This window comes from Triturus cristatus, chromosome 3_2 (genome assembly GCF_964204655.1).
Source record: "Triturus cristatus chromosome 3_2, aTriCri1.1, whole genome shotgun sequence".
In the NCBI taxonomy this organism is placed as follows: Eukaryota; Metazoa; Chordata; class Amphibia; order Caudata; family Salamandridae; genus Triturus; species Triturus cristatus.
Genome location: NC_140584.1, coordinates 352,012,529 through 352,029,309, shown reverse-complemented (window position 1 = coordinate 352,029,309; position 16,781 = coordinate 352,012,529). Strand labels below are relative to the sequence as shown.

Genomic DNA, 16,781 nt, shown 5'->3' with positions numbered 1-16,781 from the left:
ATTCATCTGTTTTCAGTGCAGAATCAAATTAAGCCGGGGACAGAGCTCCTACTGTAATCTACAACGCCAAAAAACCCAGTGCTCTGAACTGTCAACTGCATTGTTTGTGCTGCGACGTTCTAACCAATCAGCTGTGCACCGCCGACCATGCACAGAAACCGCTCCTGTGCTAGGGTTATCGGAGTCCCATGCTAAATGATATTTTGCTGTTTGGGCACTCCTTCTAATCTTGCAACACGGACATTAGTATCCATCTGGTGAGTTCATGATAGCGCCATAAGGCAGCTGCCTACAATGGCCCTAACTTAGTACCGGCCACGGGCAACAATCACAAACCATTCACCAGTGCTTTACCTCCCCCTGCCAGCCCTCCCCACACACACACCCTTTCGGACCTGTACATGTTTATTTAACTAGCGCGGCAAGCCTCAGTTGGATTGCTGGCAGCTGCCGTGCCTTTCGTTTGTTAGTTGCTTGTTTACGAGATGCAGAGGAGCGTCAGCAAGCCAAGAAAGTGGCCAAGCCTCGCCCGAAGTTACAGAACAATGAAACATTACCCTATAACTGATGCAGCGTGTGCACACATACATTTGTATATAAATTATTTGAAAGGTTGTTTCTGTAATATTAGGGACTCCACAGTGCGCCCACTTATGGGCCATCGCTTGATCTAAACAGATCTTCAGAGCACATGCTTTGGGGGGGGGGGGCTTTTTCTGGGGTCTGATGGTGCACAAAAGACCAGACCATGCTCTCGGGTGGGGGAGGAGGCTTTTCATGGGGTCTGAGGGTGCACAACAGACCAGACCATGCAAAAACCATTGCCATTTACAATACCAACAACTTTAAACTTTGCAAAATGCGAGACCTATTGCATTGCAAATGCTCTCTGTGTGTGTGGGAGGCTCTGTGTGTGTGTGGCTCTGTGTGTGTGGCTCTGTGTGGGTGGCTTTTTTTGTAGGTGGCTCTATGCGTGGTGGCTCTGTCTGTGTGTGGGTAACTGTGTGTGTAGGTGGCTCTGTGGGTGGCTCTATTTGTGTGTGGGTTGCTCTATGTGAGTGGCTCTGTGTGGGTGGCTGTGTGTGTGTGGGTGGCTTTGTGTGTGTGGCTCTGTGTGTGGGTGCAAATGCAATAGGTCTCGCATTTGAGAGTGATTAAGCTATTGACATTGTAAATAACAATGCCGTTTCTTTAAATGTTTTAAAAACAAAAATAATGTCATGAGCAATGCCAATAGCTCTAACTTTAACAATGCCGACACCATTGCATTGTAAATGCTTGTTATATATGGTTGCACCCATAGAATATAGGTACACCCCATATAAAATGCTGACCCTGGCCCAATGGAGGTACTTTGACATATGGTGGCACCTCCATACCACAGTTTGGGGAAAAATGGGGTAAAATCATGCAGAACATTAGGTTTCATTGGCTTTCCACACCATGAAAGGGTTTTATTATTTGATGAGTGCTGTTTCAGTCCCATGGCATCTTAGCATATTTATGTGAAAATTGTGTTCTAAAATGTACATTTCCCCCGCATTCTTTTCAAAATTTTCTTGGGGGGGTGTAACCCCTTAAAAGAGGTCTGGTTCACTGGCTTTTCTTCTTCATTACAATTCAGGCTAAGTGTTCTTCCCCAGAACTTTCAAACATCAAGTCAGCATTCATAATATAGGCGCTATCTAAAACAGACTTTTGTTTGTGTTATGCTGTTATACTAATCATGCTTTTATTATGGAACTTTAGTGATGTAAATTGTTTTGATGCTAGGGTCATGTGACTTGTCTTCCAGGAAAAATCGGGGTCAAGGGTCAAATGATGTCACTTCTTGCGATGTCATTAAGGTCAGAGTGTATGTGATGTCACTCTTGCTACCATTTTTGGTGAATCGACGCCCAAGGTGCTAGGTCTCAAAATCAGGCCTCGTAATTAAAGTGGTTTGTTTTGCTTTATGTTAGTGAAAGGTGGCAGAATATTTTGTGCGTGCAACATTGCCACATCTTCTGTTCCACACAGCACCAGCTAAAGGGAACTTTCCATTTGCTTGCTTGATGCTAGCTAGCTGTGGCTATAGCTGCAAAATAAATCTTCTCTACACGTTGGCTTTGTAGCAGGCTTCAGTTGTGTGCTATACGGTGCTAAAAAGTAGCAAGAAGCTAAAGTTTCAATGTTTCCTCATGTTTCAAATGAAATAATTGTTTTCAGCTTAATGTTGCAGAAATGAGTTCCAAGCAAATAAGCCTCACCTGTTTAATAGACATAACATGGAGGAAATGGCATAGAAATGTTTCCCAATTTTTAGAGGGGCAAGGAAAAAAGGGATTTCTGGGAGGCATGGGTGTGGTCCCTTCCTCTTTACCCCGTAAGTTTTTCTGACAGGGCGTTCCTGATTCTAAGCACACCTTCATTTATGTAAGTACAGTTCTAATGAGAGGGGGGCAGCAATATCTGCCCGTGTCCTTATTCTCTGTGAAGGCAGTGAATTTCCTTTGAGGGTAAGGAATCTACTGGGTGTGCCCCCCCCCTCCCCCCCAAAAACAAAATTGGGCTGTCATGTAACTAGTTCCAAACTCTTGCACCACTGTCATGAGATCACCATATCTTTGGGGTCACAGCCAGGAGACTTCCTTTACCTCGCAAAGGTAGAAGTCCTCTTTTGGGGGCTAAATACATCTTCGTGATGTGACCCCTACAAAAAGGGTTCTCACAGCTCCTTGACTATAGCTCTGAATGTAATAGGTTGTTAAGCCAAGCCCAGTACTAGGGTATCATGTCCCCGTTGAAGGAGAGACACAGCTAAAGCTACCGTGATAGTAACTGCTGCATGGTGCTCCCATAAGTGACATCTTTGCTTGTCCATCCACAACTCTAGACCACAAACCTGGAATCTCATTCATCTGTCTTAGATCTTGGCTAGTTTCTAATTTCTGATAAGACACTACATTCTTCAAGCATAATACAAACACTAAGGACATGAAAATGCCTTATTAGCAGACGAGAAGGCCAATCAGTGAAACCTTTCACCTCATATCTTTAGAAAGTAAAGAGAGATTAAGCAATAATCTACAAAAATAATATAAAAACATATATAAAAATAAATAAACATTAAAAAAAAGACAAATTCAGAATGCAGCCTGAATGGAAACTAATTCATGTGCTAAAATGCAGGGAAAGGCATGTCCTTTGGGACAATCCACCATCCCTTACTTTACCTATGCAAACGAATTTGCTACAACTCAACGATATACAACAACCATTTCTAAATCATTGATCTCCTTGATAAACCATTAATACATACTTGAATATTAACTAGGCCCCAACATTTAACCTGCCCTATCCTGATGGAAGTTCACTGCCCGACCCACACCACAATGACAAGTAACAATACATCATGGACAGACCTAACAAAAAAGGTGGAGTCCCAAGAGCTCTTTTCCAGAGTGCAGGTCCTGAGATCTTACTCACCGTTTCCATCTCAAAAACAATAAACAGAAATGCTAGGAAGAGCTCAAATGTGACACCTTAAAAACCTACCCTGAAAAGCTCCTTGTTGAAATGTACTCAAGCCTGAACACATGAAATAACTAAATTGACCTCCTTAATTTAAGGGACAACCCAAAAGCATTGAAGATGTTCAGAAATCCAAAGAGGCATTAAACTCGATGCAATTGTCTATTTCAATCCCTGAGGAAACCTACCATGAATATCTACAACAAGGGTACTATCATTATCCAGGGAAATGATTGGAACATAATTGATTTGAAAAACACTTTGAAAAAAATGAAAAAGGGCAAGCAAACCATAACGCTAAAACATTACACCACTCTACCTTCCCTGATGCATTCAACACCTGTCATCGTACCTTCCATGCCGTCACCTTCAACATGGACTGAATGTACCAATTTACTTGCTGTAAATTCCTCTGCCCAACAGACCACTAGTAGTACAAAACACCCCAGCTGACCTCAGCCCTGCTCGGCCATAGATCACCTCTGAACACCATAATGACTAGCCCAAACCATGCAAAGCATTGGAAATTCAGCCACCACTGATCAGTCTTGCAGTCAAGCACACCCTGTATCTGACCGTAGCTGCTGTATTACACCGGACCTGGTCAGCACCCGTTCAGCCCAAAAGCACTTCTTGGATACCTACAATGTCAGTCGAAAACTGCCTCACAGACAGGGACAGTTCAAACATCATCTTCCATTAGCTCTTCCCTCCGGCCACAAGGTCATCTTCAGCAAATAGAGTCTCTGAGAGAAATGCAATAGCTGTGGTCTACGCAGACAAACCATGCAACTTAGAGTTACTGCATATATGCAGCCTATCGATCAACTGATTACATCACCACTCATGGTACTGTCAACTTTTCCTCATTACAGTGGACAAATTAATTGAAATGATGCTCTTAATGCCGACCCCAACCACAAAAGGGTTGTCATGGGCGATTTAAATGAGTGGGCTGATAAAGTGGAGTTCAAACCAGCAGTCCTCAAAAACAAGGAGGCCTGGGTTCAACAGTGCACGCCATAGATTGTAAACTGTGTTAACACCAAACCTTGATACCTCTAACATATAGATTTGAATACAGACATGGACAGCCCACTCCTTTATTGCCATCCACAACTCTAACCTCATATGCAGCCCTATGCCTCAAAGTAGAAGCAATCCACTGCCAGCCTATCCCAAAATGACATTATATAAACATCAGCATTAAACAGTTTGGTAAAACCGATATTATTAGTAGAACTAAACCCCCTGGACTCAGACAACCACGAGTCCTTGCTGGAAAACCTGAAATCAAGGGAAATCTAACATTCTCAACAAGTTAGCCCGTACCCGAGTATGAAAACGAAATCTGGTTATTGCATTCGCCAACAAATGGTTCAAGGTGGAATTAGCTTTGCTGAAATTAAACAGCCACAACCTGGAGAATCAATGGTGCAAGTCAATGTTCATTAAAGAGAAACTTATCTGTAAGAGATACAGGAGAGACTACCACAAGGTCATCGGGAGGACCAACAATTCACACATTGCATCGACGAGTCCTCTACTGAAATGAGGGGGATGAGCATCTTTCTAACTCTGATGCAGGGAAGAATAAGCGATTCACTTCAAAATGACACTAAAATGTCATTTTAGATTTGTCTCAAATAAGCAATGTCTATGTCTCCATATCCACAAACCCTGCATTAACTCAATATCCCCCTGATTTATCTCAATTTCAGTACACATTCATGCTTTCAGACTTCTGGAAACTGAAGAGGCACTAAAAATGGCAATTAAGTCAAAATCATCCAGCTTACTCATAGAACTATGCCCCGCCACATGCATTAATTTCGGGAGTATGAAAAATATAATGATGACATCCTTTGAAGCAGAAGTAGTTCCTGGACCACTAAAACATGACATCAGTACCCCATTCCAGCAAAACAACCATCAGTAGATCTAAATATCCCTGTAGACTGCAAGGCCATCTTTAACCTACCCTTTTTTAACAAAATTATGCAAAGGTACGTCCTTCATGGTCCCCAGTCAGGGCTCACACGAGCAAGACACTCAGTATGGGGCTTAGCCAACTTAGAGGAGCTCTCATCCTTACCACCATGGATAAAGTTAAAAAAAAAAGAAATCAGCCTTAATATTCTTTGACATCTCTACAGTTTATTAAACAATGGACCATGATCAGTTCTTTCTTTCATACCATACACAAAAAAAGAATTGGTTGTGCGAGATCATCTTCATGATTTGCGTCACGCAACATGCTCTAGATTCACCTCTTGCTTGTTTCTTCTTAGCATCAACATATGCCTCCTGGTGCAACTCCTCTAGCAATTGCCGGTGAATTATGAATTCCACAACAGGGACACCCATGTCCACTGACAATTTGAAAACAGCCCAGAAAATCAATTTAGCATCACTTCATAGGTGAATTACACATTCTATTGAAGAAAGCATAATTACATTTGCATGAAAAGGGGTATACTCAAAATCCTGCAAAAGGAGGGCTAGAACCAGATTCACTTTCCCTTGACAAGTCCTAGTCCTTGGAACTTTCCTGTCTGCTGCACTAAAAGTGATGAAAGTACCCATATTTAATTCGTAGCTTCCCCTGTTCCTCAAGCTAATTTTGTCCTTAAATAGGTCAAAGTGCAGCTCCAAATCCTCCAAGTAGAGCTCACAAGTGCATTGATGTTGGCACATCTAGACTTTCTATACAGGCCTACCAGTGAACGCTATTGACAGGCCCCAAAGGTGACTCAATGAGGCAGCCTGAAAGTGCTAGAACCTTCCCAAAGGTGGCCACATCTAGTCAGCATACATCCAATTCTTCTAGCTCCTTGCGGATGCAAGAATCAAGCTTAAAGGTATTTGCATTGTCCACATAGCTTAATGTTTTTTTTTTTTATAATACAAATGCTCTGTAGCTCCCACTAAGAACCAACAAGGGACCATCACGGAGTGCTGTGTACCACATCACCCAACGAAGCTTCAAACAGAAGAAACATGGTGGTAGATGCCTGAGAAGTCCATGGCCATAGGATGGTTGTAGAAAGCTGACTATTTATTGTAGTATACCAAAACAAGGTATACCATATACAAGGTCCAGACAACCATTATTGGTTACAGGGCTTAATTAATAATCCTAAATGCTCTCTTTTGTGGTAGTGATGGCGAGCAGTTTAGGCTTATCAGAGGGTAGCGTTAATGCATTTGCTGAACACACACACACACAGTCAATAAATGAGACACACACTCAAGTAGAAACTTGAGACCAATTTAGAAAAAGAATAAGTATTTTTATATATTTATTTTAACCCCAAGAACTTCATAAATGGGTAAGTACTTTTTGTAATAGCAATTTTGTCAGGTAAGTAAAAATGTCACTTAAATGCGTATTTTCACTGTAATGATTTCCTATGAAGAAAAAGGCATACACTGCATACGGTTATTTGCAAATGGTTCTCAGGGGTCCCCGTAAGGACTTAAGGTGATAGGGTGCCAAAGTCCAAAATACCACCAGCACTTTGAGTTTACCAGCCCTGGAGTATCCGGGTGCACAGGGTCTGGACAGGTTGTTAGCCTTGCCTGCTACACCATAGGAAACATGCGTGGCCACCTAGGCTGCAGAGGGGGACTTGGGGACAAGTCTGGAAGCTCACAATGGGGTGCTCGGTTTGCGGGGGTCCTCGGAACAGGAGAGTACTGTTGGTTGTCGTGGACCTGGGCCACGGAGCTCGGTGCAGAGTTTTGGTCAGCTAGTGCCCATGCATCAACGGCACTCACGGTTCTCGTTTAGACCTGCAAAAAGGGACAAATCAGGACAGCTGGGCCCCTCTCAATGCTGGTGCTGGCTTCTGTGATGTGGATGCACCTCATTGACTGCTCAGTCTCTGCGGGAATGGCACACAGGGTGTGTGCAATGTTGTGTTTTTACTATTGTCTGCACCATTTTACGCAGCCTGCAATGACAGTCTGCATGATTTTGGTGGTGGGTGGCACAATACATGCTGTAGCCCTTAGAGACTCTCTTTAGTACCCATGCCCTAGGTAGCTGGGGTACCATATACTAGGGACTTAAATGGGTGCTAAAGGTCCTGCCAATTAGAGAACAATTGAACAGTTACCTTGTTTTGCGGAAAGAACACTGGTATTGGGGACCTCGTTGGCAGGAACCCAGGGCACTTCAGTCAAAATTGCATCCAGGCAAATAGTGGGGGTAACCAAAAATGGGTACTTTCCTACATTAGTTAATCCCAAAACTAAGAGCTCAGCCAAACTACATGCGGTTGAGACCCGATTTAAAACTGAACTTTTTCAACTTGCCTTCAGCTAATCTCTATGCAGGATAGGTGGCATGTCAGAAGAACATCGAACTAGGTTTCACCTCATGGTGCAGATTCCAGCGGTACCCCTGAATGATCCAAGCAAACTTTGAATTCTATAGTTCAGCACTCTGAATTAACCAAACATGGATATGTATTTAGCTAAAACCTTACAAAAATGCATCTTGTGCTCTGCATCATTAACTCTGTACATTTAAATGTTTCTTTCTCTCGGCTTCACGCTACAAAGCTGGTACATTCTTAGAATCTTTTGGAGCTCTATTGCTTCCTCATCAGTCATGTTTGGTGGGTATTTGTTCTTCTGTGTCACTTTCTACAACTTTTACTGTCTGCAAAAACCAAGAAAAGGCACTCTCCAAGTGAGAGTAATGGGAAGCATTTACTAATCAGAAGCACTGCTAAAATGACCAACACTGGACGGAAGGAACCAGAGGCTTAAAAGGGCTCACTAAAGACCATATGTCACTGGTGTGATCAAGCTAGTTCAGGACAGCCACAGGTGCTCTGATTCCTCTACCCATCCTTGGCCTGCAAGGGCACAGACAAAGCAGGGGGTAGGGAGTTCTAGTAATGGAAGGCTTTGGCTGGAAAAGCATTTAGGATACCACAAAACCAGACATGGATTTGGAATGCTAGTTAAATTCAGAACAGTTTCAAAAAAGCTGTAATTTAGTACTGTTGTGCACTAATGTTAAGGTTTCTGAAAAATGTAGTCTTTGCATAGAATAGCACGTTGGCTGTTACATAAACCTGCATGGATCTGAATTGAACAGGAATTTAAGAATATTGTCCAAAAGGCTAAAACTCACTATATGGAAGATCAGGAAATGTTGTTGAATACTGGAAAGTTCTACAGGTAGGCTCCCGAGTGGTGGACACAAAAGGACAACGAGTGAATTGTAACAGTCCAGTATCTTGAGATGTACTTTGTGGCCAAGGAAGTAGTGGATAAAAAAACGTGATGCTGCTGCACTTAGCAGGCGGGGAGGTGTTCAAGTTGTCCAGGACTCCGTTTGAAGCAGACTCTCAATTAACCTACACAACAGCTGTAGTGGCCCTCAGTGCACACTTCACACCACTTGCCAACCCGGACTACAATAGTTTCTACTATATCAGGATGTACAGAAGTTGGAGGAATCCATGGACAATTGTCATGCCAGATTGAAATAGCAAACCAGCTCATGCATCCTTGGTGATGAGACAGAGGAATAAAGAAGGATGTGCACAGTCCTTCAAGAGATGTGTTTCCCCAAAGCTGCAATGCCAAAACCTTAGAACCCAGCAAGTCACTGACTCTGACTCCAGGTTACTCAATGATTTGTCTAACTCAAGAGCATCGCAATGGAAGCAGCCATGAGCAAACCCATCAAGAAAGAACCAGATTACCAAACCATGAAAGGGGTTAGCCATCCCAAAACACCAACATGGACAATGGCAAACAAACCCTGTGGATACTGCGGTAGGGTGTTCCCAGATACAGGTGACTGCCCAGCACAAGGCTAGAAATGCTCCACTTGTGGCAAATATAATCACTTTGCAAAAGTTGCTGATCATCCGGTCTCATGAAAAACCCAACATAGCATGGTGCCAACTTAGTCATGTCATCACACCCCAAACAGCCAATGATATGGATCACAACAAAGGCAACTAGGTATATGATCTATGAGGTCGACTAAAACCTAGGGCAAGTCCAGTTGCAATCCAAATGCCAGATCTAAAAATGTGGCCAGGTCATAACCATTCTCATCGAAACAGAAACTATGATGAATGTGGTCCACCGGACGCAGCTCAACTCACTGAGGTCAATCCCTGTCCTCAAGCAGTCTTATGGGGAAATCTACTCATACCGGACTCATTCGGTGCATGCATTGGCTGGCGTATCGATCACAGACCTGGCATACAAACACAATACAATGATGGCCAACACAAGGATATGTAGTATGTAGATTTGTATTTGAATGTAAATCCACTAATTGATTAGTAAACGATCAGTGTGCTACGCCTTGCTACGCCTTCAGGCTGCTGCCTAGCTGTATATAAAAGACCATGGCCAGGTCCCAACAGGCAACTTGGACAAGACGTGCACCACTATGATAAGATGCACTTTCAAATTCAACAATTTCTAATCACAGTTGTCATATGGTTAACCAAACCACATTTAATTCAAATTGCCCTATGGTTCATATATTCTGTGTATACATGATTATCTTCAATACACAATATCAGAATTCAAATTTATACATTCAAAAATCCAAATGATAAAAACGGGATACAAATTATCATATTGAAAAACATGTGCCCAATGCATTTCGGGACAACATCTGTGAAGAAAAGAAGAAAGAAGAATACTAAAGTACAGACATGCTCGAGTTAGACTTACACATTCATATAGTTGCGAACCTGATATTAAATTACATCCTCATTTGTTGTAAATCCCTGTCAATCCTTGTTAATCGTGGCTGTGCTTGGTGAGTAACAAGTGTTTTGTGCGTGTCTCTTAACAATACCAGGTCGCACCTGAAACGCCGTGGTTAACGAGGCTCATCTTTACTCACAATGCACCAAAATGTATGTGTGTCCCGTATTCAGGGCTTTAAGTGGACCGGGTCTCACCGGGTCTGAGCACCGGCAGTTTTTTTTAAGGGGGCCTCGAAACCGGTTTTGGTTCCCAGTCTGGCCCTGGTCTCTATCGGGCTCTGTTTTGTGCCCTGGCACAGGCGGTCCTTTTTTCCGGATGCAGTGACAGCATGCACATCAATGTGCGTGTGCTCACACTCAGGGCCGGCTTTAGTACTGGAAGCGCCCTGTGCGACAATGCTTGTTGGCGCCCCCCACAGACTCCCTCACTACCATCCTTTAACAGTGCCCCCTCAAATCTCCGTTACCACTCTCTCTCAGATATATTTTTTAAATAGTGCCTCCTATACCAATGTAGGGTGTCGGAGCACTTTACATCACACGCATATTACACAGAGACAATCGGTCAAAGGTGTGTAAATTAGTGTATAGAAAATGTTCCATTAGCCAGAAGACTACAATGTGAATCACATGCCATCCATACTGGTAGACATTTTAGTTTAAGAGTGCTTGGTCTGAAGAAGCACAGACTTAGAATCTTAAATATAATCCCATGGTTTGGGGTTACATTTAATAATAAGGATTTTTTTTGTTTACCGAAATGAACCCTATTTGGAACATTAGATTAATGAAAGACAGAGGAGAAAATGATAATGCTGTAATCTATACCATGCAGTTTGCATGCAGCTCTTTTACAGTTGCTCACTGTTCCATGTTAGGATTTTAACATCTACACTGTTAGTAACAAAAGGATCTCTCTGGCAAAATTACTGACCTATTTAAACTATATGTACTTTCGGGTCTACATGCTACACATTCTTTGCAGCAGGCCTATTAGCCCTCTGTGCTACCATAAAATGAGTTAAAACTTCCACTAGACAAAACTCCTTCTCTCTCCAGGAAGAACATTAATCACCGTAGTTATCTTGACATTTTTATTGTATGAAAATTGCCAGAGGCTGGCAAAGGAAAAAAACATAAAATACTTCCAAGCAGGGTGCCCACTCCAAGAGTCAGCACCTGGTGCGGTGGCACCGGTCGCACCGCCCTAAAGCCGGCCCTGCTCACACTGCTCACTTCTCACTAGTAGAGAAGTTACGGCATGACGTCATGCCAGGTGAGCGTTGTAGGGGAAGTGAAATCCTTTAAAGAGAGTCATTTTGGCTCTGGCTTTCCCTTCTCTTTTTGAAATTCAGGACCAGCAACATCGCCGTGGTGTCAGCAGGGCTTTAAGTGGCAGCTTTTTCAATATTATATACAACAAGCCATATGCTGCTTATTTATCTTCTGCAATAAACAACCATTGACAAATCCAATAGTCCTGCCTTGTTGTAGGTATGATGTTACTTGTATTATATATCTGGATGCAATACGCAACCCACCACTAGCCTCGAACAATTCAACCCCGTGATTTGCCATGTATAGTATGTGACGAGAGCTACTCACAGTGACATCACGCAGAGTGCCTATCAACTTAAGGCTAAGGAGCAGCTGTGAAACAATGAAGACCGTGGACCATATAAATAATCCCTTAGATCAGCGAATAGTAGGTACTTTGTATACCAAAGTGTAGTGGTATTCATACCTCGTGATGCCGTGAAGTTTTCAAACAACCCGTTCTTTCTAATGACATGGATTTCTTAGACGACTGGGAACTACATCGTCTGACCGCCAAGCTTACTACAATTAGAACAAAGTGCATTATAGTCCCAATGCTGCAAGTGCCGAAGCAGGGCACAAGTCCTAAACAAGCATTGGCATAGCCAATAGGTCTCGCCTTTGGGACCTTATAAGTGTTTAGCCATGCAACATTTGATGTTGTTGCACCAAAGATATTGTGCTGGATAACTAAACACTTATAAGGTCCCAAAGGCGAGACCTATTGGCTATGCCAGAGCTTGTTCTTTCTGGAACTCGTGTAATGGAAATAGTTACATTCTCCACAGTCTACAACAGATATTGAAACAGAAGAGCAGGCCAGTGTACAATTTAGAAGTAACAGGCCAAATGTATTCAAACTTTTGTCCCCTTCGCAGGACTATTTGAGCAGGCTAACGTCAACCCCGAGTGCCCTCCCTCTACTTCCTGTCCACGTTACCACAATGGTGTGGCCAAGGCTGGCTGGCATCAAACAATTTTGACTGCCGAATGTCAGGGGATGTAATATGTGGTAACGTATCCTTATGTTGTGTTTTCTTTAAGGAATCTTTGTAAGGAATGTTCTATGTAGTAGCGTTCTCTTCCATAGAATGTTGATGTGGGCATTATTTGAGAACCTGCTGTTGAGCTGTTAGCAGGTGGTCATGAGTCCTGTTTATTCATTAAACTACATTTAATCTTTTGATATATCTCACGTTGGAATGCAGAGGAAGGGTAACGTCTCCGGCTTCAGCAGTAAAAGTTTGCTGCAACCCCGTCCTGCCGTTATTTGCACTTCGTAAAAGGAGTGAGGGGGCTTACTGCACAATACTCAAGGAGAGGGGCGGGGTTAACACAGAAATATGGGTATGGCTCAGTAAAAATCATTTAATATGTACGTCGAAAGACCGCTGTGTGTGCTAGTTGTGACTGGGAGCCTCATGATGATAATGTCATGTATTCTAAACGAAGATTCAGGAAAAACCCTGGGGCTTATTTACAAGCCCCTTGCGCCGCAGTTGCGTCACTTTTTCCCATATTATAAGTGACGCACAAGGAGCGCAAGGGGTTTGTAAATAAGTCCTCCTCAATTCTAAAATTTAAGGGAAAGGTCCGTACTTTCTCAGCAACACCAGAAACAGAATCCTGTGTACGCAACACTTATGATACAACAGGCCTTCCAATGTGACGTCAGGCGGCCCAGGGTACTTGCAGGGGGGAGGCCTCCACCGCAGCAAAGGGAGAAGGTGAGTTCACTGTTAGGGTAGAATGTCGGATATAATGGGATTTTCTATCAGGTTTATCGCAAGATCATTTTTGCGACTAAATAGTTGGATTTTCTCACGAAGTTTAATAATATCCGTGTCTTGATTGCTCCCCTGTTAAACTTAAAGACATGGCCTCGCCCACAAAGTTGTGATGTATGACGATGCGCTGAAAAGTCTCCATTGTGACGTTTCCTTGATATAACAGGACAAGCCCGGCGGAGCGTGGCGCGCGCGCTTGGCGGGGGCGGGGGAGAGCATTCCAGGCGGGGGAGCAGACCCTTTGAAGTATGTTGCCGAGGGCGCCAGTGGGCTGAAGCGCTTCCCCAAACGGATTGCATGGCGGCACGATGCACGTGATTGTGCGCGTGCTCGCCATGCAATCCACTTTTGGGAGCACTTTGAAATGCCCCTTTACTAGAGTCTCGCATAGCGATTGCTGAAACGCAACAGCTAGGCGAGATCTAAAAATAAAAGTGGGGGACGCTGACGTCACGACAGGAAGTGATGTCACGAAAGGTGGCTTGCACCATCAGACTCATTGCCTCCCCTCCCTCACCCCTTAGATGTGATTGCATCAGAGAAACCAGCGCGTGAGCAGCGTTCTGAATGAGCTCCGATCTCGCCCCAGAGAGGCCAAAGAGTGAATGTGTGGCTCCATTTGTTCCAGTTATCGAGCTCCCGGCAAAATAAGTGGGGGGACACCATCCACCCGCGTGGTACCCCGACTCGAGCCCTGTGCCGAAGTATTATTAACCAAGTGGAGTTACGCAAATAGAGTCAGGAATCGAGAGAAGGGTCAGGAAATCAGTGGCTTCATCATAGTCAGGTATCAGTAGATTTGGTGGAGTCAGGAGCCTGGACACATTCTTAGCAGTGCTTAATTTGTTTAAAAAACATAATTTAAAAAAAACAAAAGTCCCTGGGCCCAACGTTTTTGGATATGCAGTGTGCGTATGTGGGAACACATCCTGCACACACAAGGCCCAGCTGTCAGTGTTTCTCTCTCTCGCCAAGCCTGTTGAACGAGGCCCTGTAAAGAGGAGAAATGACGGCAGCTCGAAAGACAGTTTAGGAAGAATAAATTGCCCAGCCACCTGCATTTATGTTTCAAAAAATCATCTGCAACTCTGCTGCCCCGTGGTAGACATCTATAGTACCGGCCCTGTCTAAGTGCCGTTCCTGAGCACCGGAAACCACGGGCACAAATTAAGCACTACCCCTTCCGCTTTTTGTCACCATCCTGTTGCCTTTTTAAACGGCCTGTCTCGCTGCCCTACCTTCTGGAATATTTCAACAGCGATCATCTCCAAGGAAACTATTGAGACATGACACCACACGCCACCAGATTGAGAAGTTTTGGTGCAGTGCTGTCCATAAGGGAGTGTGAAATCATGTTGCATTTTTAACATAGTAAACCCAAACGTGCTGTGCTGCCGGAACGTAATCTCTCCATGTTCCCCATGGCATCAAGGTAGCTTTTGCCCTCCCACCCACTAACCACAGTGGATGCTAGAACTATACTGTTCTATGGCAACCGCCATAAACCCAGGTATGCTTCGATCTAAAGCATCCTGCTGTTTCCTGGAGTAAGCGCACAGACACACAGCGTGCACACAGAAGGAGACACACACCCTGCTTCAAGTACATTAAACCACTAAACTATCTTAATTGCTCTGAAGCCTATAACTTGTAAGCGATGAGCAGAATACCGCAGAAGACAGGTGTATTCCTGACCTATCGCTTTGCCACTGAGGCCCATAAACCTGTGGTGTAAGGGTGTGTCATGTTTTCAACTCAGAGAAGTTTTCACTAAAATCTGTTTTTCAGTTCTTTTTTTACTGCACTCAGAGTCTCAAAGCTGGGGTAACTTTGACGTGCTTCCCCGTCGCACTGCTACCCTCAAGACTCCTCCAACCTTCCACTCTCCCGATGCCTACTAACTCACTCACTCATCTAACTTTGTTTGTGGCGCTCTCACTTTTAGTTGGGCACACGTGGCAGCAGTTTTCATATACGAAGGTTTACGCCGTTGGACTTACTGACATATTAGCTTTAAAAAAAATGCATAGGATCCGAGCCGCCTGAGCCTGGTGCCGGCTTTGGAGGCTAATCTCCCCAAAATATTTTATTGCTAAAAACACACTGTCACAGAAGGACACCTGATTTGTTTAAGTGTGCTGTTCGAGGTTGTGCCTTTTTACTCTAAAATAGTTAGTGAGTGGATTCCTTTTAATACTTCACAGATATTTCAACTGTACGATTTCAGAGATACGATTATAAAGACGCTCCTGTCTTTTTGAAAGGTACCTTTAAATATACATAAAACATCATAGCCACTATATGACAATATTTTGGAGCAACTCAGATTTCAGATACAGTGCAATAAAAGGAGCGCTTCGTTAAACAACTAGCTAAGAAAACAACAGTTGGACCAATCTTTACATGTGAGTTTAAGTTGTTCAATGGTTAAGACACAAACATTGAATTGTTTTCCTTTGTGAACATCAATACTCACTCTTTTCAGGTACATGGAGTAGGGTGCATGTTCTTTGTTCGTCGTTCTCCGAGTTGTTAAGCTTTCTTATCAAAATATCTTCTGCTAAGGGTAGTGAATGTGATCACGTCCTGCCCCAAACACTGACAAAGGGATCTCTTGTTGCAAGTTTGTCTTCTCATCCCATGCTGTACGAAGCAGACCCCTTGCACTGGATGTTCTGTGGCTGTTTGTTGGAACAACTATACTTCAACTTTTTGTCGCAACTTCCTCTTTGCTCATCTCTGGTTACTGTTTTCCCTTTGAGGTCAAGATAGTGACAAGATCAAAGAAATGTAGCGACTGGTTTTAAAGGCAACATTTTTTTTTTTAAATAGCTATTTTTAGGTTTTAACATGACATCTGTCACACGTGTATACAATTGTACATACATATAAAAGGAGTATTATCCTTGTTGATATGTAGTGGATAGATTGGTGAATGTCAGTTTTGAGCTTTAATACAAAGTAAGAGTTTCATTACAAATTGTCCCTCGCCCCAGGAGCGGCTCATGAAGGTAAGAGTAGTGGAGTGGGGTGGGGAGAGGTACTCGACAGACGACGACGAGGGAAAATTAATTATATATATAATTTTCCCTCATCGTCGTCTGTCGAGTCCCCCACCTCCTCCTCCCCACCGATTTTACCTGCACGGGCCGCTCCTTCTGTCTTGTTTGACTCATCGTTCTATTACGCATCCCTTCATTGTCAGGCTCCTCACTCTCTTCTCACATTCCCCATATCTCGGTTATGACAACCCGTACTTGTTAGATTATGTTATGAGGATTTGTACACCGCACTTATCACCGGAGGGGGTGTCCAGGCGCCAGAGCCGATATGTAGGCTGATTGGAGTTCCTAGTTGAATATCCAGGTCATCATTGGTTCTTGACTGTCTGACATTCTTCGGAGGG

General features: G+C 43.5%; 1 protein-coding gene across 1 annotated transcript in view; it reads right to left on the bottom strand.

Moving 5' to 3' along the window:
* The window catches only part of CNR2 (cannabinoid receptor 2), a 94,182-nt gene extending 78,143 nt beyond the window's left edge, over positions 1-16,039 (bottom strand). Inside the window, exon 1 of the mRNA XM_085647863.1 lies at positions 15,852-16,039. The gene's annotated coding sequence lies outside the window, so the exon portion shown is untranslated. The remainder of the gene's footprint in view (positions 1-15,851) is intronic.
* Positions 16,040-16,781: the final 742 nt, after the last annotated feature.